We start from the raw sequence: 14,008 nt of genomic DNA on the forward strand, positions 1-14,008 counted from the left end.
TTTAAATAATATAGAACCTAGAACAGTGCTTGAACTGTAATAGATGCTTAATAAACATTTATTGAACAAATGATTAACCTCTAAAAAAAATAGGTTAAAGGAGGTATAGTAATGCACGAGTTTCTAAGGCAATGTAGTTTACAGGCTGTAAACTGACTGTAGATTTCCCACCTGCTAGCCTGTCCCAAGCACCATCTGGCACCCAACCATGACCCCTCCTCTACAAATCCCAGCCCTGCCACATGCACTGTTCTTTCCTCTGAAGGGTCCCTAGCAGAAAGCAATACAAACACCACGTCTGAGCAAAGTTTGACAATACATCACATTCTAGGTGGGAGTGAAGCCCACATGAGCACAGCTTTCAAAGTCCATTCAAATAGGAAGAATAGCTAACACTTAATGACAGCTAACAAAAACTATATCATCACGATACAACATGTTAATAATGTTAGAATAATAATGATGATGATGCTAATAATAATAATAATAGCTAATATGTGCTTACTATCTGCCAGGCTTTTTAGCACTCCACACACATCCACTCATTTAATCCTTTGGACGACCTTCTGGTGTAAGCATTGTTATTATTCTGATTTTGTAGATGAGGAGAGAGAGGTTAAGTAACATCCAAAATCACACAACTGGAAAGTGGCAGAGTTGACAGTTGCCCCTAGGCCCCCTGGTCCCAGAGCAACCCCTCTGTTGAACTCTTTGACCCCAGAGCAGCACAGCAAAAAGTACCGTGCAAGCGGACCTCTTGGAGCATTCACATCAGGAAAATGATCTGGTCCCAGTCTTTTCATCCATAAGGAATGAAGCATCTTTAGTTGGGAAGACCGTACACAAAGTGAGACTCAGAATATAAAGGAGAAAGGCCAGGAGAGCCAAGAAGAAATGGCATCTTCCTCTGCCTTGGGATAGCATGGATATCACTGCCTGAGAACTCTAGGGCTAACAAAATCTCAAACTTTAACTTTCCCCTGAAGAATCCGGGTCCTCATGTGGGGATATTTTCTAAAGAAGTATCAAAGATATCACTACATTTCATCTACTCCGTGGTATCATTCTTATTTCCAGAAAGAAAAATAAAGACAAAATATTTCCCTAAACCAGGGGTAAAAGTTCTAGATGAAAGGACTTTAAAAGACCAATAGGAGATAGATCTTTCCATGGTAACTATGGCTGGAAGAACCGCCCTTCCCAACATTCCCTGAGGTGCCAGGTATTCAAACAAATAAGAGACTCCTTCAGTTTAAGTCACCCAGCCTGTGATCCTGACGCCCCTAAAGGACGCTGAGAGCGCAGTAAGAGGAAGCCTCCCCGCGTCTGACCGCACAATCTGAATATCAAGTCCCGGAGAAAGAGAAGTTTAGAAAACAAGATCCCAGAGAAGTAAAGCCGATCTGAAAGCAAGAGCCCCGCCGAAACTGCTTTTCATTCTCAGACTCATTCTCCCCAAACCTCCCTACACCCAGCTATGACACCGGTCAACACAGAAGCAACACAAACAAGGAAATACAAGGGCAGAAATTATGCAAAATAAAATGCGTAACGGGGGCATTTCCTCATGAAAAATACTCCAAGAAATTCCTACCCAGCCCCAAGTAACAAGACCAAATCCAAACACTAACAATAAACCCTTGAGACAAGTAAACAAGTCAGACTGAGCCCGTCTCATCCCACCTCACGGGGCACCCGGGGTATCCTGGTTAAGGAAAATGTGCCCTCGCCCATAAGAAACCATCCAGCGTCCGGCCAAGGTCCAGCGGCTGCCAGAACGGAGTTTGCCCAACTCTTACCCGAGATCCTGAGATTCGCAGTGCAACCCTTTCCCCCTGGTTTTCACGCAACGCCAGCGGAGAAGCAAAATCTGTTCCAAACAGCGCAGTTAGCCTCCAAGCAGCGTCCCAGAAGAGAGCGATACTTGGAAGTCTTGGTTAAGGCTCAAAGAGGGAGACGCACGGGAAAGGAGGCGGGTCTCTGCGCGTTTCCAGACCCCCAGTTTTGCGCACGGGGAAAGTACTCGTTGCAAACTTAAGTAAGGTTTTCTCCGTCTGGCCAGAGATGCTGAAGGAGGAGGGGAGTAACCCGAGCCGGGCCCGGGATGCGAGCAGTTGCCGCTGCTGCAGCTGCTGCCGCCGGGGCTGTGACCGCTGGAGGGGGGCGTCCTCGGCGCCGCGCGCAGTCCCTAGTGTGACCGGCAGGATCCTCCTGGCCCGACTCCTGCGCCCGATCGCGGGTCGCCCCTGTCCTGAGAGGCTTCCACCGCGCCGAGGCGACTCCGCCAATAGTCTGGCTACTAAACTGGCAAACCTTGGGGTCACCGCGTGGGGGTGAACCTAGAGGTGGCGGAGGGAGTGCCCGTCTGCGTCCCGACTCACTCTCAATGCCCCAGTGTCAAAGTCCCCGGAGGTGTTCTAGACCCTCTACGAGGAGTGGAGGGTTGGGGACAGCACCCGAGCGACCAGATGGAGTGGACGGCACGCCCCAGCGGTGCCAGTGAAGGAGCGAAACCGTGGGACAGAGAAGGGAGGAGTGACCTAGCGGTAGAAGAGTGTGCGCTGCGGCAACAAAGTGGTTGGAGAGGTGGGGCGAGGAGTTGGGGGGCGGGGGACGGAGGGGGCCCACTTTACCGAGGCTGGGCAGAGAGCGAACTCCAAGGACCCGCAGGAAAATCCCTCCAGACCCGCGGAGGCCCCGCGCGGAGATTTGTTGGGGAATGGCTCCCTCTGCCGACTCGCCGGGGAGGCCCCGGGAAACCCAAAGACGCAAAGTTAAAACGATGAAAAGGCTTTTTCCCCATCTGTGTGTTGGGCGAGACGTGAATTCTAGAATCTACTTCTCTGGCTGATCACCTTCCTCTTACTTACGAATTACCCTGCGTGCGAACCACCCAAGAAGATACAAACTTATTCGTGGAAAGTTGTTGTTGTTGGTTTTTTTTAATGTTAAGCTGAATTCTATCCTCCCCCATCCTCCCCAAAAGGCTAGTGCTCCATATTCACGCCAGATGAGCCACTCCTACCAGGCTTCTGTTCCTTACATTAATACGAACTCTTTCTTTTTAGAGAGACCTCAAATGCATATGCGACCCCAGTCAATAACAGCACCTGGCAAACAGTCCATGCTCAAAGTTACGCTTGAATGGAATGAATGAACATATATGTTTGAAGCCCCTCACCATCCTCTTCATGACCTTGGGGTAAGTTTTCACCCCTGGACACAAACAGGGGGAGACTGTTTCTGTTTGTTTGCTTGTTTGTTTACCAGGTATCATCACCCCTTCTTCTGGTTAACAAGTACCTTCATTTTTCTTGGGGGACCACCCTGCCACACTCAGGGCGGTCTGGATGGGAAAGTCAGTCAGGATGGTCCAGCTTTTCCGGATCCAAGAGTGGGCACCTGAGCTAAGCTAGTCCCCTCAGACCTTCTCTGCCACGAATCCTAAGTTTGATCAGAGCAACACAAGGGGGAATAAATCTAGAGTTGATTGATCCATTTGACAGTGTTCTAGAGATTGGCCATTAGGTCACGGCATTTATTCTCCAAAGCTACCCTGCTTTATGCTTTATGAAACCTGGTTGCTCCACTTCCTTTGATTTTTTAATTAACATTATTAGACATGATTTGCACTCAATGTATTGCACTCATATGAAGGATACAGTTTGGTGAGTTTTGAATAATGTATACACCTATGTAACCACTACCACAATCAAGATAATGAACAATTCCATTCCCAGGAAGTTCCCTTGTACCCCTTTGAAGTCAGTTCCCCACCTCACTATCCCTGGCCCACTGAGCTGCCTTCTGTAGCTATAGGTTAGATTTGTCTTTCCTAGAGTTTCTACTATGGAATCATAGAGTATGTATTCCTTTGTGTCTGACTTCCTTCGCTAAGCATAATGTTTCTGAGATTCGTCAAAGTTGTTTGTGTAAGCTGTTTGCTTTCTCTTTATTGGTGAGTATTATTCCATTGTATGGATATACCACATTTGCCCATTCACCAAAATTTATGTTGTTTCCAATTTAGGCTTATAATGAATAAAGCAGCTAGGAACTTTCTTGTAAAAGCCCTTTTTTGGACATATGTTGTTACATCTCTTATTTCACAGGAGTGGAATTACTGGATTATACAGTAAGTGTGTGTTTAGATATATAATAGAGATTAACTGTTTTCCAAAGTTAATGCATCACTTTACATTCCCACCAGCAATGTATGAGAGTTGCTCCACATTATTATCAACACTTGGTATTTTCTGTCTTTTTATTTTAGCCATTCCATTGGGTATATAGTGGTATCTCATTATGGTTTTAATTTGCATTTCCCTAATTACTAATGATGGTGACCATCAAAGATGTTAACCACCTTTTCATGTACTTGCATTCCATTTGTTTTTTGATGAAGCATCCAAAGTTTTTTGCCCAATTTTTAATCAGATCATTTGTGTTCTTGTTGTGTTCTTGTTATTGGGTTGTAGGAATTCTTTACATATTTTGAATACCAGGCCTTTGTCAGATATGTGTATAGCAAATATATTCTTTCAGTTTGTCTCTTGCCTTTTAATTTCTCAATGTTGTCTCTCAGAAAAAGGATTTTTATTTTGAGAGTCTAATTTATCAACTTTTCCTTTTACAGCTTTGCTTTTCATGTTTTATCTAAGAGATCTTTGCTTACCCCAAGGTCATGAAGATTTTTCTCCCATGATTTCTTCCAGAAGTTTCTAGTTTTAGCTGTTATGTTTATGTCTGTGATCCACTTGGAGTTAATTTTTGTGTATGGTTTGAGACAAGTGCTGAAGTTCATTATTTTTCATATAGATATCCATTTGTTTCAGCACCATTTGTTGATAAGATTATCTTTTCCATTGAATAATTATGGAAATAATTACTGAAATATTATCAGGGTTATCCATTGAATAACCTTGACACTTTTATTAAAAATCAATTGGCCATATGAGAATGGGTCTTCTTCTGAACTCACTATTCCTTTCATTTGATCCATATTTCTATTCTTTTGCCAATACCATGCTATCTTGATTACTGTAGCTTTATAATAAGACTTCAATTTCTAACTTTGTTCCCTTTCTTTTTTCAAAATTTGTTCAGCTTTTGTAGATTTGAGGGTTTTTTTTTAATCTTCCATATGAATTGCAGAATTAGCTTGTCAATGTTTAAAAAGCTCACTTGATTGAGAATGCCTTGAATATATTGATAACTTCAAGAACTGACATGTTAATTGAATCCTCCCATCTATAAACATGTTGTATCTCTCCATTAATTTAGATCATTTTTAATGTCTCTCAGCAATATTTTATAGTTTTCAGCATGCCAGTTTTTCACATATTTTTAAAAATTTATTCCTAAATACTTTTTACCTTTTGATGCTACTGTCAACAGAATTATTTTTGAATTTTAGCTTTTAACTTTTTGTTGCTAATATAGAAAAATACAGCGGACTTTTGTACAATAGTTTCATATTTTGCAACCTGACTAAATTTACTTACTAGTCCTAGCAGTTTTTCTAAAGTTCCTTTAGGATTTCCTACATGCAAATAAATACAGTTTTGCTACTTTTATTTCTCTGTTTTGCTTTATTGCTCTGGATAGGATGCCCAGGACAATGTTGAATAAAATGTTAATGTTGGTAAAAGTTAAAATCTTTGCCTTGTTCTCTATCTTAGAGCAAAAATAAACAGTCTTTCACCAGGAAGTAGGATGTTAGCTGTAGACTTTTCATAGACACCCTTTATTCGTTGAAAAAGTCCCTTCATTAAAAGTTTTTACCATAAATGACTGTTGAATTTTGTCAAATGTTTTTCTGCATCAATTGAAATGATTGCATGGTTTTTTTCCTTTATTTTGTTAATTGATTGAATTGATTGTTAAAACTGCCTTGCATTCCTGATTTAAAGCCTACTTGGCCAATGTGTATTACAGATTTTATGTACTATTGGATTTGAATTGCTAAAATTTTGCTCAGGTATGTCTATATTCAGGAGGAATATTGGTCTGTATTTTCATTTTCTTGTGACTCTTTGTCTGGCCAGAGGTTCATTAATTTTTTTATCTATTCAACAGACCTCATAGCCCCATTCTGGCACAGTGATAAATGTCCTGCAGCCCTCTCCATAAAGATAGTGCCCTGAAGGTCTTCTGCTTACGTCATCACTCCAAAGCCTCCTGCCCACATTGGTACCCCAATTCCCTCTTTAGTCCCACAATCATGGCTTACCTGCACTGAGAGGTTTGCCATTGAGTCCCTGCACCCTCTACAACTCCCTGCACTGCTTGTTTCTGAACTGGAGAGTATCTACCGAGCTGCTGCTCCCTCTTCAGGGAGCTCATCTGTGGTCCAGAGGGTTCCCATAGAGCTACTACTCTCCCCGCATGCCCATACTACCTTACTAATTACCAGTGTTTTGCCTGCACTGCAGAGGGTTGCTTTCTGATGGCTTAGAGACGGCAGAACAGCTCCAGCCTAGGTAAACCAGCAAACTTCTGTGCTCTCCAGTGGACTGAACTATAGCTTCTATAATAAGGTCTGAACCCCTTCCAGTTTTGTCCTTTCTTAAGCACTTTCTCCACCCTAGAATACCATACAGAATTGTCATATCTTACAGTCGCTTTTTACCAGAGTTAATAATTCTTTATATGAAAACCCCCCTGTTTAACCTATGTGGTTTCTATCTCCTGATTAGACCCAGACTGATAAATTATAATAAGGCGTGACCTTTCTGAGATCTCTACTGCATGTCCCTAGATGTTCACTGAAGACTATTCACTCTTCACTCGGTTTATCAGTCCCTCAAGATCTCTGGAATTGTTCAGCTTACAGCTTCTTGATGGGTGGGTACCTGTGTTGTACAGTTTCACCCTATACATTGTGGCTTACTATTCTGCAACAGAAGGACCCTATGCAAATTTATAGAGGTTTTTCCTCGTGTAATTCTCTCCTCTTTGGTACACTGCTCTCCAAATTCCAGCCACCTCAGCCTCTCTGAATTCCAGTGTCTGTCTCCTGTGCTCACCTGCACTGTGGTCCAGGAAGTACCTCTGGTCAGAAAGCCTGAGTGATTCTAGGGTTCACCTCATTTGCTTACTTTTTCTTTGGGACCACAATCGTCTTGCCCAATATCTGAAAAAAGTTGTTTCAATATCGGTTGCTTAGGGCAGGATCCTAAGTCCAGTCCAGTTAATCCTTTATGGCCAGAAGAAGAAGTTTTTTCCCTTTGATTTTTAGGAGCTACTCTTTGAACAAATTCCATCACATTTTTTGGTATGTTTGTATTTATTTTCCTTGAATTGGATAGATTTGGTTTTTATTGCTTTTATCCAAAGAACTCTGGACGATACACATGTGGTACCCAGAATGAACACATAAAGCATTTCAGACAAAGCCTGAACAATCTGGATTAGAGTGAGACTTTGACTACCTTTATTCTGAATACTATAAGCATTATTCATATAGTATAAGATTAAGTGGGCTTTTTTTGTGGATAACTATACGATTCTGTTAACATAGAATTTATAATCTACTAAAACTCCAATTATTTTTCATATTTGTTATTAAATCTGGCTTTTAAAGATATTATTTATATAATTAGGTGTGACTTTCATAGTAATTTTACAGAACTATTAATTTAGCCCTATGAAATTCCATTTTTCTATATGCAGTCCATTTTAGAACTTGTTGAGATCTTGGAGGAGCTAATTCTTGTCCTAGTATATGGGCTAAGGAGCTCAAAATCAAGATATCTGAAGTTTGATCAGCAAGCCACAATGCTCTTGAGCAAATACTTATTAAACATGTGGAGGCAGGTGAAAGTCAAAGGCATATTCTGACAGGGACTTTATTCTCCATTTAAATTTATTCACATCCTGTAGTATGGTCATTCAACCACTTATAAATACTACAACTGTATTACATCAGCCCACATTCTTCATCTGATCCAAAAGGATTTCATGGGATATTTTTTTCAATTACCTTATAAATCCAGATGTATTCTCATTCCTTCAATTTACCTGTCTGATAAGATTTCCAATACAGAAAATGAAGTCAGCCTAGCAGGTCTAACTCTTAGCAAACAAGTTTGGCTTCTAGAGACTCCTCCCAGATCCTTTGGCATATGATGCTGGATCCCACATTTCCCACAGTCACCTTTGTCTATGAACTGATGCCAGATTTTTGTTGGGAGGTGGGAATATAATGAGGGGCATCTTATTGGGCCATCTTGCTTGTATCACTCTCTCCAGTTGTTTTTTTACTGTGACCCACAGTAAGAAGTACATTTTTCATCATGACCAAATTCACATCTTCATAGGTATGTGATTGGAACAAGTTTCATCAAACAACACTTACTGTTATGTCATGTCCTCTAATATTTTTCTATTCCAGTGCTCCTCAAACGTCAATGCACATGTTAAACAGCTTGGGATTTTGTTAATATGTGATTCTGATTCAGTATCTGGGATGGAGCCTACATTTTAACAAACTCCTAAGGTGGCATGTGTGTCTCTCAGACTGCATCTTGAGTAGCTAAGTTCTATTTTATTTCGTTTTATTTAAGTGCTAAATTACTCTTCTGACTTTCAAATGTATCTGGACTGTCAGTTTGTAAAAGTACTACTGGTATATTTCCTGGTGTAACACTATGCTTGGAGAAGCTCTTGAATCAACAACATGCCTACCTAGGATGTTCGTGTAAAAGTCTACATGTGATGTGGTATCATGCTTAGAAGAGTTTCAACAGGAAACAAGCTTCCTCTTCCATATACCAAGGTCAGAAAATGATAGAAGTAAAGAGACTGATATCTTCCTCACCTTCCTTCTTAAAATTGTAACATTTGACACAAATAAATCTATTCCATTTTGGAATATACAAGTCTAAGCATTCTGCATAATAAGGATTTTCATAACTGTATGTGAAAAGAAAGTTAGAGATGACCAAAAGTGACCATGGCAATGAGACGAGTATCAGAAAAAAAAAAAATTCCTGTGGTGTGATCTCCTTTTGTCTGCAGTATCAGTGCTTACTACGTCAGTCAAGGTTCTTGTTTCAAGTAACAAATGTCAACTCTGACTAACTTAATAAAAACAAAACTGGGGAGGCTATTGAGGGACTCCAAAAGAGGTGGGAAGCTGTGGTACTAAAGTTGAATATAAGAAGGAACTCCTCTAGAGGGTACCAAAGATTCAGAGTGGAAACAGCCTGGTCGTGCTGTCTCCACTGAGATTAATGAACTTGAACAATTTCTTTCCTTAGTCCTCACAACATGTTCTCAAGATCAAAGTCACAGGAGAGAACATCCATTGGCTGAACTTGGGTTTTGCATTCCCTCCTGCCAGACCTGTGGCAACATGAAGTATTTGTCCCTTCAAACTTCTATAGGGGAGCAGGTGCCTGATACACCATCCCTCTAAGAGCATAGAAAAGTGGGGAGAGGAAATGTCCCAAAAGTAAATTGGAGTGCGACTGGGAAGAGGAAACAGATGCTAAACCACCAATAAACTATACATGACAGAGCACTGTGAATCAGTAAGGGCCCTTATTATACTTGTTATTGCAAGTATAACAGGATGGTGAATGAGGTTTTCCAATTGTTTGGGAATTGTGGCTATAGTCTCACAGCCAAAGAGCATACATGCTAATTGGCCCACATTTTAAAGAATGCATGCACACACAACCCTTGCAGAACTTAATAAGAAGTAAACAAAACAAGCTCTGATAGCACCATCAAGTACTGCTACACACATCCCCACCACACACACACAATCTCTATCCCTTTACCCCCATAGGAAAAAACTAAAGAATTCCAGAAGAGTTGGCAGAATTCCTGCTGTATGGAAGCTGTCACCCAACTGGTGACTTTTCTCCTTCCCGTATTAGAGGGAAGGGGAATATGTCTTCCCTCCTATGGTAAGTTAACTTAAGATGTAGGGGAAGACAAGGAAAACAATCACAAAATGAGGAGAGCTGGCCAGAGGTGGAATCTGGCATTGCCACCCCTAGGCAGACTTCTGCTTATGTAGAACAGGAATATCTCCTCACACATTAGAAGAGGAGGAAAGGAACTGTCAAAAGACAACAGTGTGTAGCTTCTATTCCCACTGCTTGGTGACACAAGAATGCCTGGGGAAAAAAATTTTTTTAATTAAAAAAAAAAAAAAGAACACCTGGGTTTCCTTAAGGCCAAATGGACACCACTGGAGGGTATCTGGGCTTAAGCAATTTTGTCACAATCTAGCCTAAGTAGGTTGCCTGCTAGTGGGGGTATGTGGCCAAGGAGCAGGAGCTGAAAGGGCAGGGGTCAGAAGAACTCAGGTTGTGAAGAATCATCCATGTCAGAGGCCTGTGCAGCCGAGGACCCTGCAGGCCCTCCTGAATAGCCCACACATGCACTGCACTTCAGCAGGATCCAGATGTCTCCTCTGCAGGGGGCACTGACCATCCTATGTAGACCACAGCAGCTCAGCAGGAGACATCAATCCCTTCCTCAGTTCTGCCTCCAGAACCCAACACTCTGAAAGAGATGGAAAAGATGGACCCAAAAGATGAAGAAAGAGAAGGAAGTAGAGGAGGGAGAGAGAAGCAAAGCACATCAAATACCCCAGGGTGGGACCATTCGCACCACTGGTCAAACCTGGGCTTGGGGGGGAGGGGAAGAGTGTCAAATTGGATGTGAGATTCAAGCTGTACAGTGGATTATACTGTCCTTGATGTTTCAAAAGCTGAGAGTCTCTGGAATGCTACAGGAGCTACCCGAGATGTTGTGAAGGGACAGAAAACAAGTCTCCATCAAAGCACACCTGAAAACACTATTGGAGAAATAAAATAAAGGGGCTTCATGTTAGGATCCCACTGAGTTCAGACTCTCCAATAAACTGGTTACATAGCAAAAGAAACTGACTTTGAGTAGTTTAAGCAGAAAAGGAATTTATTGAGAAGCTACTGGGTGCTTGGTGAGATGCCAGGAAGTCCAGAGGACTGGCTTGGGAAAGCACACAGGGATGGTGAGGTTCTGTACTAAAAGCTAAAATCACTCCTTGGAATTGTTCTGGGGAAGCCCTGCCCCACCAGTGGATGTGGGATGGTAGACGTCTCACCAACAAAACCACCTACACTGGATCCTGACTGAGGCAACCACTCCCTCTAGGAATGGGATGTTGCTGCCTCCCCTGAGCTGCCACAAGAATTCTCCTTTGTCTCAGTTCTCAAATCAAAGCCCAGGGCAAATACATCCAATTGGCTGAGCCAAGACCCAGTGGAAAAGGAGTCTAAAGAAGCAAATATTTGGAGGATTGGTTCAAGAGGGTGGAGTAGAAGGACGTGCGCTCACTCCCTTTTGTGAGAGTACTGGAATCACAACTAACTGCTGAACAATCATCGACAGGAACTCACCAAAAAAGATACCCCACATCCAAAGACAAAGGAGAAGCCACAATGAGATGGTAGGAGGAGCACAATCACAATAAAATAAAATCCCATAACTGCTGGGTGGCTGACTCACAAACTGGAGAACACTTATACCACAGAAGTCCACCCACTGGAGTGAAGGTTCTGAGCCCCACATCAGGCTTCCCAACCTGGGGGTCTGGCAACGGGAGGAGGAATTCCTAGAGAATCAGACTTTGAAGCCTAGCAGGATTTGATTGCAGGACTTTGACAGGACTGGGAAAAGAGAGACTACACTCTTGGAGGGCACACACAAAGTAGTGTGTGCATCAGGACCCAGGGGAAGGAACAGTGACCCCATAGGAGACTGAACCAGATCTACCTGCTGGTGTTGGAGGGTCTCCTGCAGAGGTGGGGTGTGGCTGTGGCTTACTGTGGGGACAAGGACACTGGCAGCAGAAGTAATGGGATGTACTCCTTGGCGTGAACTCTCCCAGAGTCCGCCATTAGCCCCATCAAAGAGCCAGGTAGGCTCCAGTGTTGCGTCGCCTCAGGCCAAACAACCAACAGGGAGAGAAACCAGTCCCACCCATCAGCAGACGAGCAGAATAAAGTTTTACTGAGCTCTGAGAAGCAAGAGGAACTACAATCCTGCAGCCTGTGGAACAAAAACCACATTCACAGAAAGAGAGACAAGATGAAAAGGCAGAGGGCTATGTACCAGATGAAGGAACAAGATAAAACCCTGGAAAAACAACTAAATGAAGTGGAGATAGGCAACTTTCCAGAAAAAGAATTCAGAATAATGATAGTGAAGATGATCCAGGACCTCGGAAAAAGAATGGAGGCAAAGATCAAGAAGATGCAAGAAATGTTTAACAAAGACCTAGAAGAACTAAAGAACAAACAAACAGAGATGAACAATACAATAACTGAAATGAAAACTACACTAGAAGGAATCAATAGCAGAATAACTGAGGTAGAAGAAAGAATAAGTGACCAGGAAGACAGAATGGTGGAATTCACTGCCATGGAACAGAATAAAGAAAAAAGAATGAGTCGGAGGAGCTTCAAGATGGCGGAACAGTAAGATGCAGAGATCATCTTCCTCCCCACAAATACATCAGAAATACATCTACATGTGAAACAGCTCCTACAGGACACCTACTGAACGCTGGCAGAAGACCTCAGACCTCCCAAAAGGCAAGAAACTCCCCACGTACCTGGGTAGGGCAAAAGAAAAAAGAAAACACAGAGACAAAAGAATAGGGATGGGACCTGCACCAGTGGGAGGGAGTTGTGAAGGAGGAAAGGTTTCCACACACTAGGAAGCCCCTTTGCAGGCGGAGACTGCGGGTGGCGGAGGGGGGAAGCTATGGAGCCACGGAGGAGAGCACAGCAACAGGGGTGCGGAGGCGGAGGGCAAAGTGGAGGGATTCCCGCACAGAGGATCGGTGCCGACCAGCACTCACCAGCCCGCGAGGCTTGTCTGATCACCCGCCGGGGCGGGCTGGGAGCTGAGGCTCCAGCTTCGGTCGGATCCCAGGGAGAGGACTGGGGTTAGCTGTGTGAACACAGCCTGAAGGGGCTAGAGCGCCACAGCTAGCCGGGACGGAGTCCAGGAAAAAGTCTGGGGCTGCCAAAGAGGAAAGAGACTTTTTCTTGCCTCTTTGTTTCCTGGTGTGTGAGGAGAGGGGATTAAGAGCACCGCTTAAAGGAGCTCCAGAGATGGGCGCGAGCCGCGGCTATCAGCGCGGAGCCCAGAGACGGGCATGGGGCGCTAAGGCTGCTGCTGTTGCAGCCACCAAGAAGCCTGTGTGCTAGCACAGGTCACTCTCCACACCTCCCCTACCAGGAGCCTGTGCAGCCCGCCACTGCCAGTGTCCCGTGATCCAGGGACAACTTCCCCGGGAGAACACACGGCGCGCCTCAGGCTGTTGCAACGTCATGCCGGCCTCTGCCGTTGCAGGCTCGCCCCACATTCTTACCCCTCCCTCCCCCTGGCCTGAGTGAGGCAGAGCCCCCAAATCAGCTGCTACTTTAACCCCGTCCTATCTGAGCGAAGAACAGACGTCCTCAGGCCACCTACATGCAGAGGCGGGGCCAAATCCAAAGCTGAACCCCAGGAGCTGTGCGAACAAAGAAAAGAAAGGGAAATTTCTCCCAGCAGTCTCAGGAGCAGAGGATTAAATCTCCACAATCAACTTGATGTACCCTGCATCGGTGGAATACCTGAATAGACAAGGAATCATCCCAAATTGAGGAGGTGGACTTTGGGAGCAATGATATATAAATATTTTTCCCTTATTCTCTTTTTGTGAGTGTGTATGTGTACGCTTCTGTGTGTGATTTTGTCTGTATAGCTTTGCTTTTACCATTTGTCCTAGGGTTCTGTCTGTCCGTTGTTTTTTTCTTTTTAATTACTTAAAAAAATTTTTCTTAATAATTATTGTTTATTTTAATAACTTTTTTAAATTTTATTTTACTTTATTTATTTTATCTTCTTTCTTTCTTTTCTCTCCCTTTTAATCTGAGCTGTGTGGATGACAGGCTCTTGGTGCTCCAGCCAGGACTCAAGGCTGTGCCTCTAAGGTGGGAGAGCCAACTTCAGGACA

The 14,008-nt window shown here is 43.4% G+C and overlaps 1 protein-coding gene across 7 annotated transcripts in view; it reads right to left on the reverse strand.

Moving 5' to 3' along the window:
- Window positions 1-14,008, reverse strand: part of MEGF10 (multiple EGF like domains 10) — a 363,967-nt gene that overhangs the window by 153,649 nt on the left and 196,310 nt on the right. For 2 of the 7 annotated variants that reach the window (XM_082457838.1, XM_082457839.1), the window contains exon 1: window positions 1,800-2,557. The exons of the other annotated variants lie outside the window; for them this stretch is intronic. The gene's annotated coding sequence lies outside the window, so the exon portion shown is untranslated. Of the gene's footprint in view, window positions 1-1,799; window positions 2,558-14,008 lie in introns of those variants that run through there. 7 annotated transcript variants of the gene reach the window in all.

Source organism: Balaenoptera physalus, assembly GCF_965194825.1.
Source record: "Balaenoptera physalus genome assembly, chromosome: 3".
NCBI classification, from domain to species: domain Eukaryota; kingdom Metazoa; phylum Chordata; class Mammalia; order Artiodactyla; family Balaenopteridae; genus Balaenoptera; species Balaenoptera physalus.